This window comes from Globicephala melas, chromosome 15 (assembly GCF_963455315.2).
Source record: "Globicephala melas chromosome 15, mGloMel1.2, whole genome shotgun sequence".
Classification (NCBI taxonomy): domain Eukaryota; kingdom Metazoa; phylum Chordata; class Mammalia; order Artiodactyla; family Delphinidae; genus Globicephala; species Globicephala melas.
In genome coordinates, this window is record NC_083328.1 from 58,133,795 (window position 1) to 58,147,785 (window position 13,991).

General features: G+C 39.7%; 1 protein-coding gene across 2 annotated transcripts in view; it reads left to right on the forward strand.

Annotated features, from left to right (window-relative positions):
* The window catches only part of PDYN (prodynorphin), a 100,628-nt gene that overhangs the window by 63,354 nt on the left and 23,283 nt on the right, over positions 1–13,991 (forward strand). Inside the window, exon 1 of one of the 2 annotated variants that reach the window (XM_060284616.2) lies at positions 12,925–13,048. The exons of the other annotated variant lie outside the window; for it this stretch is intronic. The gene's annotated coding sequence lies outside the window, so the exon portion shown is untranslated. Of the gene's footprint in view, positions 1–12,924; positions 13,049–13,991 lie in introns of those variants that run through there. 2 annotated transcript variants of the gene reach the window in all.

A 13,991-nucleotide genomic window follows, 5' to 3' on the forward strand; every position in this document is an offset into this window, starting at 1 on the left:
AGCCAATGTAATAGAACAAAAAGACAAACAAAAACCGCCTGGATCCTTGGTGAAATATTAACAGCAGTAACTGCTGACCTTTGTTTTTCTTGTGAGAAGAATAAACCCTTCTTTTGTGTAAGCCACCATTATTTGGATTTTCTGTTACTTAGAGTCAAACGGATTCCAAATTGTCTACCTGTTTTATTATAACAGCCTCCCAACTCGCCTCCTCCAGGTTTAGCTCTCTAGTTCATCCTCTGCATGGCAGCCACAGGTATGTTGTGAAATACACAAATCTGATCACTCCTGTGCTGAAAGCTTTTCAAAGTTTTCCCATCACCTGCAATAGTCCCTGGGCATTGTGCTATTTTCTGGCTAATAAGGATTTTCAGACAGCATCTCAGCATCTGATCAGCTTTTTTTTTTTTTCCTGATGAATATTGAGATATTAATCATTCAACTCATGTGACACTGGTGTTATTGCAATAGTGTTTTAAATAAAAGTATAATTTAACTTTACCTGAATTTGAAGAAAAAAAGAAACTGAAGTGAAATTTAAGTAACTGCTGACTTTTGAGTAATTTTTCTTCACCCAAGGGATATTATTTCTTAATGATCACTCTAAGGGAATTATTAGGGAGATATTACAATTATATTTATTTATTTATTTAGGCTGCATTGGGTTTTCATTGCTGCGTGCAGGCTTTCTCTAGCGTGGCGATCGGGGGCTATTCTTTGTTGCGGTGCGCGGGCTTCTCATTGCAGTGGCTTCTCGTTGCGGAGTGTGGACTCTACGCACACGGGCTTCAGTAGTTGTGGCACACGGGCTCAGCAGTTGTGGCTCGTAGGCTCTAGAGTGCAGGCTCAGTAGTTGTGGTGCATGGGCTTAGTTGCTCTGCGGCATGTGGGATCTTCCCAGACCAGGGCTCGAACCTGTGTCCCCCTGCATTGACAGGCAGATTCTTAACCACTGCGCCACCAGGGAAGTCCAGATAAAACAATTAAATGCATTATGGGATCCTGGATTGGATTCTGAACCAGAAAAAGGACATCAGTGGGAAAATTGGTGATATTTTAATAAAGTCTATAGTTCTGTTAGTAGTGTTATATCAGTGCTGATTTAATGGTTTTGATCATTGTACTGTGGTCATGTAAACTAATGAAGGGCATACCACATTCTCTGTACTATTGTTTTCAACTTTTCTATAATTCTAAAATTGTTTCAAAATAAAAAGCTTTAAAATCACTTTAAGGTTAAGAAAAAAATTATAAAACACAAGAGATTAGTTTTTAGTTATGTTTTTATTCTAGAGAGTATGGAATTACTCCCTGTTATGAAACATGATGGCATTAGCACCCTTATAATTCTTTTTATTTTCTCTTCCCAAACTTACAAATTTTTGTTATTTTTATATTGTCAAGATTTAGAACGTTGATGTCTTTTTTGGCAATCAATCATAATTATTACTGGAGCTGTTTAATCTTAATTACATATTTAAATAATTCTGTGCTCACCACTAGTTCTTTTGTTTCCTGAATTTTTAATTTTGATTTATCTCTTTGTTGGCTGGATTTCATAAATAAGTACTATTTTCAAGAATGTCTTATTGCTCCTGTGTTTCCTGGACTCACATTGATAATGTCTGGGTGTTGTCATTTCATTCATAAAAATGAACACGGCTGGGTATAAAATTATGGGGTTTTGGTTTGGAATTTTGTAGACATTGCTCTACAGTTTTCTGTTATTGAGGCTTTAAGAAATTTAGATAGAATGGCAATGACTTTTTTGATATACCGTTTTATGACATTTAATACCTGTAATTTTTATATAACCACAACCAGAATCAGAATACAGAACAGCTCCATCATCCCTCCCAAGTTTCCTCATGCTGCACCTTTATAGACAAACCAGAAACCCCTGACAACCACGGATCTCTTCTTTGTCCCTGTAATTTTGCCACATAGATGTCACATAAATGAGATGATGCAGTATGTAACCTTCTGATACTGACTTTTTTCATTCAGCATAATGCTTCTGAAATACATCCGTATTGTTATGTGTATCAACATTTCCGTCTTTTTTATTGCTTAGTGGTAATATGATCCACAGTTTACTTATCAGTGGTTGAGGGACAGAGTGGCTGTACCATTTCCTTCCCACCAATAATGTATGAGAGTTCCAGTTGCTCTGAATCTTCATCAGTAGTTAATATTGTTGAGTTTTTCCTTCCTTCATTGTAGCTATTCTAATAGGTGTATAATGGTATCTCAATACAGTTTTAATTTGCATTTCCATAGGGGCTATTGATGTTGGGCATCTTTTCATATGCTTATTTACTATTCATAGATCCTTTCTGGTAAAGTAGCTGTTAAAATATCTGGCCTATGTTTTTGTCTTCTTATTGTTTAATTTTGAGAGTTCTTTGTACATTTTGAATACAAGTGCTTTACAAAATATATGTTTTGCAATATTTTCTCCCCATATGTAGTTTGTTTTTCATTCTCTTGCCAGAGCAAACATTTAAAATTTTCATGAAGTCCAATTTATCAGTAATTTTTCTTAACATCTTTATTGGAGTATAATTGCTTTACAATGGTGTGCTAGTTTCTGCTTTTTAACAAAGTGAATCACCTATACATGTACATATATCCCCATATCCACTCCCTCTTGCATCTCTCTCCCAACCTCCCTATCCCACCCCTCTGGGTGGTCACAAAGCACCGACCTGGTCTCCCCGAGCTATGCAGCTGCTTCCCACTAGCTATTTTACATTTGGTAGTGTATATATGTCCATGCCACTCTCTCACTTTGTCCCAGCTTACCCTTCCCACTCCCCGTGTCCTCAAGTCCTTTCTCTACATCTACATCTTTATTCCTGTCCTGCCCTTAGGCTTTTCAGAGCCTTTTATTTTTTTTTAGATTCCATATATATGTGTTAGCATATGGTATTTGTTTTTCTCTCTCTGACTTACTTCACCCTGTATGACAGACTCTAGGTCCATCCACCTCACTACAAATAACTCAATTTCATTTCTTTTTATGGCTGAGTAATATTCCATTGTATATATATGCCACATCTTCTTTATCCATTCATCTGTTGATGGACACTTAGGTTTCTTCCATGTCCTGGCTATTGTAAGTAGAGCTGCAATGAACATTTTGGTACATGACTCTTTTTGAATTATGGTTTTCTCAGGGTATATGCCCAGTAGTGGGATTGCTGGGTCATATGGTAGTTCTATTTGTAGTTTTTTAAGGAACCTCCATACTGTTCTCCATAGTGGCTGTATCAATTTACATGCCCACCAACAGTGCAAGAGGGTTCCCTTTTCTCCACACCCTCTCCAGTATTTATTGTTTGTAGATTTTTTGATGATGGCCATTCTGACTGGTGTGAGGTGATACCTCATTGTAGTTTTGATTTGCATTTCTCTAATGATTAGTGATGTTGAGCATCCTTTCATGTGTTTGTTGATAATCTGTATATCTTCTTTGGAGAAATGTCTATTAAAGTCTTCTGCCCATTTTTGGATTGGGTTGTTTGTTTTTCTTGATATTGAGCTGCATGAGCTGCTTGTAAATTTTGGAGATTAATCCTTTGTCAGTTGCTTCATTTGCAAATGTTTTCTCCCATTCTGAGGGTTGTCTTTTCGTCTTGTTTATGTTTTCCTTTGCTGTGCAAAAGCTTTTAAGTTTCATTAGGTCCCATTTGTTTATCTTTGTTTTTATTTCCATTTCCCTTGGAGGTGGATCAAAAAGGATCTTGCTGTGATTTATGTCATAGAGTGTTCTGCCTATGTTTTCCTTTAAGAGTTTTATAGTGTCTGGCCTTACATTTAGGTCTTTAAGCCATTTTGAGTTTATTTTTGTGCGTGGTGTTGGTGTTAGGGAGTGTTCTAATTTCATTCTTTTACATATAGCTGTCCAGTTTTCCCAGCACCATTTATCGAAGAGGATGTCTTTTCTCCATTATATATTCTTGCCTCCTTTATCAAAAATAAGGTGACCATATGTGCAAGGGTTTATCTCTGGGCTTTCTATCCTTATCAGTAATTTTTTTTTTTTTTTTTTTTGCAGTACGCCGGGCCTCTCACTGTTGTGGCCTCTCCTGCTGCAGAGCACAGGCTCCGGATGTGCAGGCTCAGCGGCCATGGATCACGGACCCAGCTGCTCCGCGGCATGTGGGATCTTCCCGGACCGGGGCACGAACCCGTGTCCCCCTGCATCGGCAGGCAGACTCTCAACCACTGTGCCACCAGGGAAGCCCCAATCCTTATCAGTAATTTTTAATGAATCATGCTTTTGGTGTCATATAAATGAACTCTTTGCTTAACTGAAGATGATGAACATTTCTCTTATGTTTTCTTTTCTTTTTATTTTTAATAAATTTATTTATTTTTGGCTGTGTTGGGTCTTTGTTGTTGTGCGCGGGCTTTCTCTAGTTGTGGCGATCAAGGGCTACTCTTCATTGCAGTGCACGGGCTTCTCATCACAGTGGCTTCTCCTGTTGCAGAGCATGCACTCTAGGCATGCAGGCTTCAGTAGTTGTGGCACGTGGGCTCAGAGGTTGTGGCTCATAGGCTCTAGAGCGCAGGCTCCGTAGTTGTGGTGCATGGGCCTAGCTGTTCCGCGGCATGTGAGATCTTCCTGGACCAGGGCTCAAACCTGTGTCTCCTGCATTGGCAGGCTGACGCTTAACCACTGTGCCACCAGGGAAGCCCCTCTTATGTTTTCTTTTAAATGTTTTTATGTTTTACATTCTTCTGTGATCATTTTGAGTTAATTTTTGTATAAGATGTGCAGTACCAGTTGAGGATTATTTTTATTTATTTATTTATTTATTATTATTTATTTTTGGCTGCGTTGGGTTTTCATTGCTGTGTGCAGGCTTTCTCTAGTTGCATATTTATTTATTTTTGCATGTGAATGTCCAATTGTTCCAACACTGTTGAAAAGACTATCTGTTCTCCATTGAATTGCTTTTGTAACGTTGTTGAAAAGCAATTGACCATATTTATGTGGCTCCCTCTTCTGTACTCTCTATTCTGTTCTATTGATCTATGTGTCTGTGCTTTTGTTAATACCACTATATCTTTATTACTGTAGTTTTATAATAAATGTTAAAATTGGGTGAAGTGAGCCCTCCAACGTTGTTTTCTTCATCAAAATTGTTTTTACTATTCTAGTTCTTTTGCATACTCATATCAATTTTAGAATCATCTTGTCTTTAGCTACAGAAAAATTCCTGCTGCAGTTAGTTTGGGGATAATTGACAACTATGTTGTCTTTTAATCAGTGAACATGGTATATCTTTCCATTTATTTCGGTCTTCAGCATGGAATTTTCAGCATACATATCCCATACATGTTTTGTTAGGTTTATGCCTAAATATTTTACTTTTTAAGGATTTATTGTAAATAGTACTATTTTTAAAACTTCAGTTTCTAGTTGTTTATTGGTAGTATATAGAAATATGATTAATAATAATCTACATATTGACCTTATATTTTGTGACCTTGCCAAACTCACCCATTAGTTCTAGAAGCTTTTTCTTTCTGTATATTCTTTGGAATTTCCTATATAGATAATCCTATTGTCTGTGGATAGTGATAGTTTTATCCCTTCCTTTCCAATTTATATGCCTTTTGTTTCTTTTACTTGCCTTTTTTCAAAGGCTAGGACTTACAGTACAATGTTGAATAGGAATAGTGAGAATGGACCTTCTTGCCTTGTTCCCAGTCTCAGGGAAAGCATTTAATCTTTCACCATTATGACATTTGCTGTAGTTTTTTGTAGATACCCTTTATCAAGTTAAGGAAGCTCCCTTCTAATCTTAGTTTGCTGAGAGTCTTAAAAAAAAGTCACAAGAGGATTTTGGGTGTGGCTTAAGTACTTTTTCTGCATTAGTTAATATGATCATGTGGTTTTTTCTTTACTATGTTAGTATTGTGGATTACATTGATTTTCAAATGTTGAATGAGCATTGTACTCCCAAGATAAACCTCACTTGGTGAAGATCTACTGTGTGGTTGTGTGCCTGTGTGTGTGTACACATATATTATATATAGATGTATATATGTGATTTGCTAATAGTTTTTGAAACCATATGAGCCTGGAGTCATATTGTTCAGAATGTTTTTAACTACTTATTTCATTTCTTAGACATAAGAGTATTAAGGTCATCTGTTTCTTCTTGGGTGAGTTTTGGTAGTTTGTGGCTTTCAAGAAATTGGTCCATTTCAACTAAGTTGTTGAATTTAAGTGTATAGAGTTGTTCATAGTATTTTCTTATTATCCATTTATGCCTGTGGGGTCGGTAGTGCTATTCTCCGCTTCACTCTGGATATTGTTAATTGTCTCCTCCCTTTTATTCTTTGTTAGTCTGGCTAGAGATTTATCAATTTTATTGATATTTTTACAGAAGCATCTTTTGGTTTGATCAATTTTCTCTATTTTTCTTATTTTCAATTTCATTGATTTCTAGCCTTAATTATTATATTATTATATCCATCTTTATTTTTTATTATTCTTTATTTTTATTTCTACCTTTATTATTTCCTTCCCTCTGATTGCTTTGGGTTTATTTTGCTCCTCTTTTTTTTTCTAGTTTCTTAAGGCGGAATCTTAGATTGTTGGCTTGACACCTTTTTTTTTCACATATATGCATTTAATAATGTACAGTTTCCCCCTTAACACTGTTTTAGTTGTATCCCATAAATTTTGAGATGTAGTTTCATTTTCCTTCATTTCAAAATTTTCTAATTTCCCTTGAGACTTCCTCTTTGACCAATGGATTATTTAGCAGTTATTTTTGTTTGTGTTTTGTTTTCTTTTGATCGTGCCACGCGGCTTGTGATTGAACCTGGGTGGTGAGAGCACAGAGTCCTAACCACTGTGAAACAGCAGGGAAGGGGGCAGGTCACAACCTTTGAAAGAATGACATAGCCCGAGGACATGACATAAACTGATTAGAACCAAATGGGTCCAAGATGGCGGCAATTCGACTTCCACCAGACCTTGAGCCTCAGTATACACCCCCCTCACTTTATCAGCAAGCTTTCCAAGGCCAACCATAAGGATCAAAAAGTGGATGGTGCGGGGCTTCCCTGGTGGCGCAGTGTTTGAGAGTCCGCCTGCCGATGCGGGGGACACTGGTTCGTGCCCCGGTCCGTGAAGATCCCACATGTCGCGGAGCGGCTGGGCCCGTGAGCCATGGACGCTGAACCTGCGCGTCCGGAGCCTGTGCTCCACAACGGGAGAGGCCGCAACAGTGAGAGGCCCGCGTACAGAAAAAAAAAAAAAAAAAAAAAAAGTGGGTGGTGGCCCAATTCCTGGAAATCCCCACCCCTTCCTGAAATAGCTGGAATACTCCTCCCACTCATTAGTCTATGAAATTACCCAACCCTATAAAAACTGACAACCCCACACGCTGGTGCCTTTCTCACCTCCTGAGATGGCCCACAGTCTGTCTGTGTAGTGTGTTTCTCTCTATATAAATCCACTTCTTACCTATCACTTTGTCTCTCACTGAATTCTTTCTGTGATGAGACATCAAGAAACTGAGCTTCATTAAGTCCTGAAACCAGGTGTGTGCTCTTTTGAATACTTTTTAGTGTTCCATTTAAATTTTTCCATTTTTATTTTACTACGTCTCTTTGTATAGGGTTTTTAGTAGTTGTTCTAGGGATTACAATATACCTACATACTTTCAACAGTTTGCTAGGATCAAGATGATGTGGTGATTGATTCAATGTGGGGGTGGGGAAAGGAAGGAGTTAAGTATGACACTGAAGTTTCTGGATTAGGTAACTTGGTATAAGGTGATGTCATTCACTACTAGGGTGAATTTAAATGGAGGAGAAGATCTAGGGGAACTGAGTATTGTTTGGAACATGTAGAGTTTGGGATGCTTGTGAAACATTCAAGTGGAGATGTCAGAAGGCAATTTGTCACATGGGTCTAAAGTTAAGAGAAGGGTCTTGGGCTTAAGGATAGATTTGGAAGTCTTCAGTTGTATTTGGCATCTGTTGTTTTTGCCACTCAACATTTGTTTACTTCTGGCAACCCATCCCCAGCTCTGGACCTCATGAGAGGCACTAACCCACTTTCAACTCTACAAGTGGGCCCTGGGTAAACTCAACTAATTATCGTTCCATTCCTCCTGGCCACAGGGATTCAATGTTCAGGGTTAGATTTGTAACTGAATTTAGCCAATGAGAATGAGGTCCATCCAATACTTCTGTCCCATCATCTTGGGGAGACACACTTTCTTTCTAATTGGAGTTAATCTAATAGGAAGTAAGATCTGAAGATGCTGCTGCCACCTTCCTTCCCTGAAGAAATAGCTACCTGAAAATATGTCAGCAAGGGAGGAAGCAGAGCTGAGGGATGTTGGGAATGAGTGGGTCCAGGGGAAATTAAGCCCCTGGGCAATCTGTTCTCAGTCTCTGGACTTTTCAATCGTGTGAACCAATACTTCCCATAGTTCCTAGATTATGTTTGATCAGGCTTTCTACATCTTTCAAATGAGAGTTCTGACTGATGCATAAGCATCTAGTGGGTATAGAAGCTGTGGTGGTGAATGAGAGCGTGTCAAGAGAGAGAAGAAAAGAGGGAGCCCATTTAAGGAAAAGGGGCCCATGAAGGAGCATGAGAGGAGTGCTCAGAGAGACAGAGGAGAGTCCTTTGTCTTGGAAGGTCCAGAAAGTGAGTGATTGAAGAAATAGAGAGTAATTAGCAGTGTAAAATACTTATGGGGTATCAGTCAAGATAAGGACTGAAAAGGGCCCTTTGGATCTATCAACAAGGAGGCTGTTGACAAAACAGTTGTAGTTACCAAGCAGGAAGGATCCTCTGAAATCATTACTTTATACCCTCTTCTGAAGATGAGGAAATTGAGGCAATACCATACTTAGATTTTTTTTTTAACAGCTACAAGATTACAAGTAGCGATCAGGGCTTTAAGGGTTCTTAAAGATCACATTATCCAATACTTAAATCTCTTGCACAACATCTCTCTGAAGCCTGTGCTTAAATATAACTATTGAGAAAGAACTCATTACTTCACAGGTCTAATGAGAAACCTTAAATCTGTTCTCTTTATACCACAGAGCAGACACATGACAGGAGAATGTATGCATCCTGAGTTGATCCCTGGAAAAGCTGGTTGTATTTGGGGAACTCAAAAGATTAAGCCAGACTTTTGAGTTTTTAGGAGGCCTCTACCCCATCGAATAATCCAGTCACTGTTCCAGATGAGCCCAGCCTTTGAGTCACCTCAGCCCAGAACTATGTGAGTGAATAATAACTTCCAGGTCATACCAACCTCCAGCCATTTAGGTTTTCCCATTTGAGACCCCAGATTTCATGCAGCAGGAACAGGTCATATGTGCTATGTCCTGTCTGAATTCCAGACCTCCTAAGAATCTGTGAGTATAATAAAATGGTTGATTTATTATGCCACAAAGTGTTCACGTGTTTTTTTCTTTATACAGGAGCAGATAGCTGGAAAAGTAAGTATTGTTATTATTATCCCATTTTACAGATGAGGTAACTGAGTTTCAGAAAGATTAAACAACTTGATCCAGGTCCCATAGGCAGCCAATGGCAGAGCCAGTATCTGAACCCAGGTCTGGCTAATTGCATAGCTTGTTGTCTTCCAATTATCCTAGATACCTCCTACTGAGTTAGACCCCTTGACAAAACCTCCCAAGCCTCCCATTACTGTTCTTCAATCTGGAGACCATCCTTGACAAATCTAGAGTTCAGTGACTAAGATGTGGTTAGAAAAACAGCCTTTATGAAACATCTGATTCACATTCTTTTCAAATAATTGAAAAATATTCACTCTGCAATCAGTTCTTTCCTTATTTTATTTTCTCCTCCACACCCCCAGGCAGGAGCCAGATACATCTGCCAAGCCTGACAGATCTGCTCCTCCTCTCCCCACACCACCCAGTGCACAAATACCCACTGGCCCCCATTAAATCCCAATCAGGCTTGGAGAGAGCTGATTCATCCCCCTCCCCTGCCTCCTGGAAAGAGTTAGGGATGAGCAAATCACTTATTGGAGTAATTCTGGGAGCTGAGGCAGAGCCGTGGCTGGAAGCCACCCACTAGCTAGAAACCCAGGACATCAATCAACCAAACTGATTTTTCCGCTGCTGCAGCCATTTAAACAGTTATCTTTGCTTGGGGCTTTGTCCAAAGTTACTCAGCTAGTGGGTTCCTGGGTGATAAGTCACCGCAGCCTCATTCCACTGTCTCTGTGTCCTGGGGCTGCCTCTTTACTCACTTCTCAAGAGGGGTTGAAGTTCATTTGTTGCACTCTAAAAAGAATAGAGCCTGCACGGCTTGCGCACAAGTTCTGGTTATAGCAGGAAGATGAAAAAGGAGCCAGAAGTCTGTTGGGATATTAATACAGTACTTCTCGTTTGACGCCCTGCTGAGGCACGGGGAGGACGTTTCAAATTCATTTCATAACGCCCCCTGCTGGTATCCTTTCTCAACTACTGCAGATGCCTGATCCCGTTTGGGGGTGGGGGGGTGCAGGGAGAGGGGAGCCCTTAGTCCACACCAACCTCCTTCCCTCATTTTACATATGGGGAAACTAATGCCAGAAAGAAAAACGGGATTTACTCAAGGTTGGGATTTACTCAAAGTCTATGTTAAGGTAAGAACTAGTCTCTCTGTGGCTAGAACTTTTTTGTAGGACCCAAGAATGCCCAGCACATAGTAAGTGCCTCTGATTGGCAGTTTAGCGTGAAATCTGGAAGCCCTGGTTTCTAATCCAAGCTCTGCCACTTAATAGCTGTCACGAGAAGGTAGTTTTCCCAGCCTCAGATTTCTCATCTGTAAAATAAGGGTAAAAAGACAAAGAGTAAAATGGGATTTTATAAGAATTCCTTCACACATCCATTCAAAAACTACTGAGTATCTGCCATATACCTTGCTGGGCACTTGGAATGTAACAGTGCATAGGACATTGCAGTAACTGTTCTCTTTGAGGGTGGTAGTCTAGTGAGAAAATTAGATGGCATATGTGAACGCACATATGTGAAATTCAATTGTTGGAAAAGAAAACATTTTGCCTTTGATTCTTCCCACTTTTCAAGCATCAGAAGGCTTGGGGCCTTGCCCCAGCTGTATCAGTCTAGGAATGTTGATGACCTGAAGAGATTAAGTTATCTGAAGGTCAAGACCACATAAATCTTTGTATTCTCCAGTGTGCCTGGCCCCAGGATGTGCTCAGTCAATATTTGTTTGGCTCCATGTATGCCCCAAATTCTGGCTCACTCTGCCTCCCGGCTGCCAGCAGATTGCTGTCCGTGGTACTGAAAAGCAAATTCCTGCTTCTCAATATGAGGCAGCGCAGGTGCTGAGGCAGAAAATGGAGCCCAGGGGAAGTGAGTAGAGAGGGGAAGAATGAGCCAACTTTTCACTGGCTAATAGTGACATCTTCATTTTGCCATATCTTGGAATTCAAAGCTGATGTTTCTTTTTCCAGCTGTCCCCACTTGCATTTCTTGCTAGCTGGAAACACTGCAGGTATAGGTTAATAACCACACAGGGTGATAATCTCTACAATGCTGGGAGGTACTGGGAGCCCATAGCCCTATAAAGTCCTATTTTAAAGTGTTGTTGAAAATTGGTGGGCCCCTTTTCCAGCTTATTCCTGGGCTAGGAAAAAGCATCAGTCATAGATGCCTCCCCCAGCTGATTTCATCCATGTCTGTCACCCAAGAATGTGGGCAGATCTGAGTCAGAACTGGCTATGGGGAAACCAGAGACATAGGGCCTGAGATTCACAGTCTGTAGTTGGGTGAGTTCCAAGAGTTCATTTTGACCAGTATTTCAAGTGATAATATGTTTGTTCATTCATTCATTCTATAAATATTTATTGAGTGCCTACCATGGTCTGGCACTGTTATAGGAACTCCAGGTACAGTCAAGTACAAGAAAGACAAGGTAACTGACTTCCCAGAACTTACATTCCAGTGGGGGAGACATACAATAAACAAATGTACAAATGAGTGTGTAGTATAATTCCAGGCAAAGGATAGATAATAATAGGAAATGCTCTCTTAGATAAGATGATTATGAGAGACCTCTTTAAGGAGTGACATTTGAACATAAATGTGAACTAACTGAAATAATGAGACATATAAATATTGGGGAAAGGCAGTGTTCCAGGCAGAGGGCACAAGAAGACCAAAAAGATGTGGGAAGAAGATAGCATGTCCAAGGAACAGCAAAGAGGCCAATGCAGATGGAGCAGATTTATCAAAGAGGACATTAGAAAAGGATGGGTAAATGCACAGAGACCACATCTGTGTCTTGAGGAGGACAAAACAAGATGCTCAGAATAGAAGAAACACTTACAAAATGACAGTGACTGCTGCACCTGCCATGGATAAACCACAATAGTCTGGATGCCACCAGGGACACAAGGATAATTAGAGCTCCTGATTTATAGATCTCACCATGTCTAAAGATCTAATTAATGGAGGCTAGTGGGAGTTAGTGATGTACTATTTATTCAGCCAACATTTTCTGGGTACATACTATGTACCCAAAGATCATTGGTTTTGTTTGTTTGTTTGTTTTGTTTTTTTTCACAGAACGTCCAGACTGAGTTTATCACAGAGTTAGTTATGTAAGAAAAAAATTTTGATAAGGAAAAACATGACATTTTGTTCTTCTTAAAATAACAAGGACTTCTAATATCACAGCTTTGGTTTTGCTTTAATAATGCGATTCCTTGTATTTTATCGTTACAGCTTGGGAATTTCTTTTTAACATCTTTATTGGAGTATCATTGCTTTACAATGGTGTGTTAGTTTCTGCTTTATAACGAAGCGAATCAGTTAGACATATACATATGTCCCCATATCTTTTCCCTCTTGCGTCTCCCTCCCTCCCACCCTCCCTATCCCACCTCTCTAGGTGATCACAAAGCACAGAGCTGATCTCCCCAAAGATCATTGTTTAATACTAGTCTTTGCTCTAGGAGCTGAGGAGAAGAGGGAAGGAGTCAACTGATGGAACCAGAATGTTTAAAGGCAAGTAAGAAGCTCCAGATAGCAGAAGCTCAGGCAAAGCCACTTCCTCTGATTTCTATCTGCTCTCCAATAGGGCCTCTTGAGAGACAGGAACAGCACTGGTCTAGAGTAGGCTGCACCTTAGCAATAGGTACTTTAGAAAAGCACGCCCACCACTGAGGTTCAGTAACAGGAGTGAAGCAGTGTGGGCTACTTTCTGCCAGACGGCACAGGGAAAGGAATGCACATTCCAGGCATCTTTGCTAAGAATATGAAGTAGTTGGAATTTCCTTATCATCCCCATAAGAAGACTACCAAGTCCCCAGCAAAATCCTACCAGACGAGAAGAGTCCCTCCCTCACTGGTCCTAGGTTGCAAGGAATTTTATACCCCTGGCCTTGTTGCTGCACAATCATCAGCATCTTTGAGATTTTGGCAGAATAATGTTTATTCATCTGACAAATAAGAAACTAAAGCTTGGAAAGTTTAAGCAACTTACACAGGGTCACAGAGTGCTTAAGGGATAAAATAGGACTCAGTCTCAAATCTGTCTGACCCCAAAGCCACTTGCAGTACAATTTTTTCTTGGATCTCAAACATAAAGTTCATGTTTGGCTTTTTAAAAAATGACCAGTCCCCCACAGAGCTAACTTTGATAATGGTAGCGCCTGATATCTCTGCTTCTTCCACGGCACAGTCTTATTTTTAATCTCTCTTAATCCTCCCAACAATGTTGGAAGGTAGCAGTGATAAGAATACTAGCAAGCACTTATTGAACACTGAGTCTGTAATAGGCACTGTCCTAAGCATTTTACATGTATTAATTTATACTTGCAAAAACCCTGTGAGGTAAGTGTCATTATTATTCCTATTTCAAAGGTAAGAAAATTAAAGCCCGGAGAGATTAAGTAATTTGCTAAAGATCACACAGCTAGTCAGGGACTGAGCGAGGCAGTCTGACTCTGGAA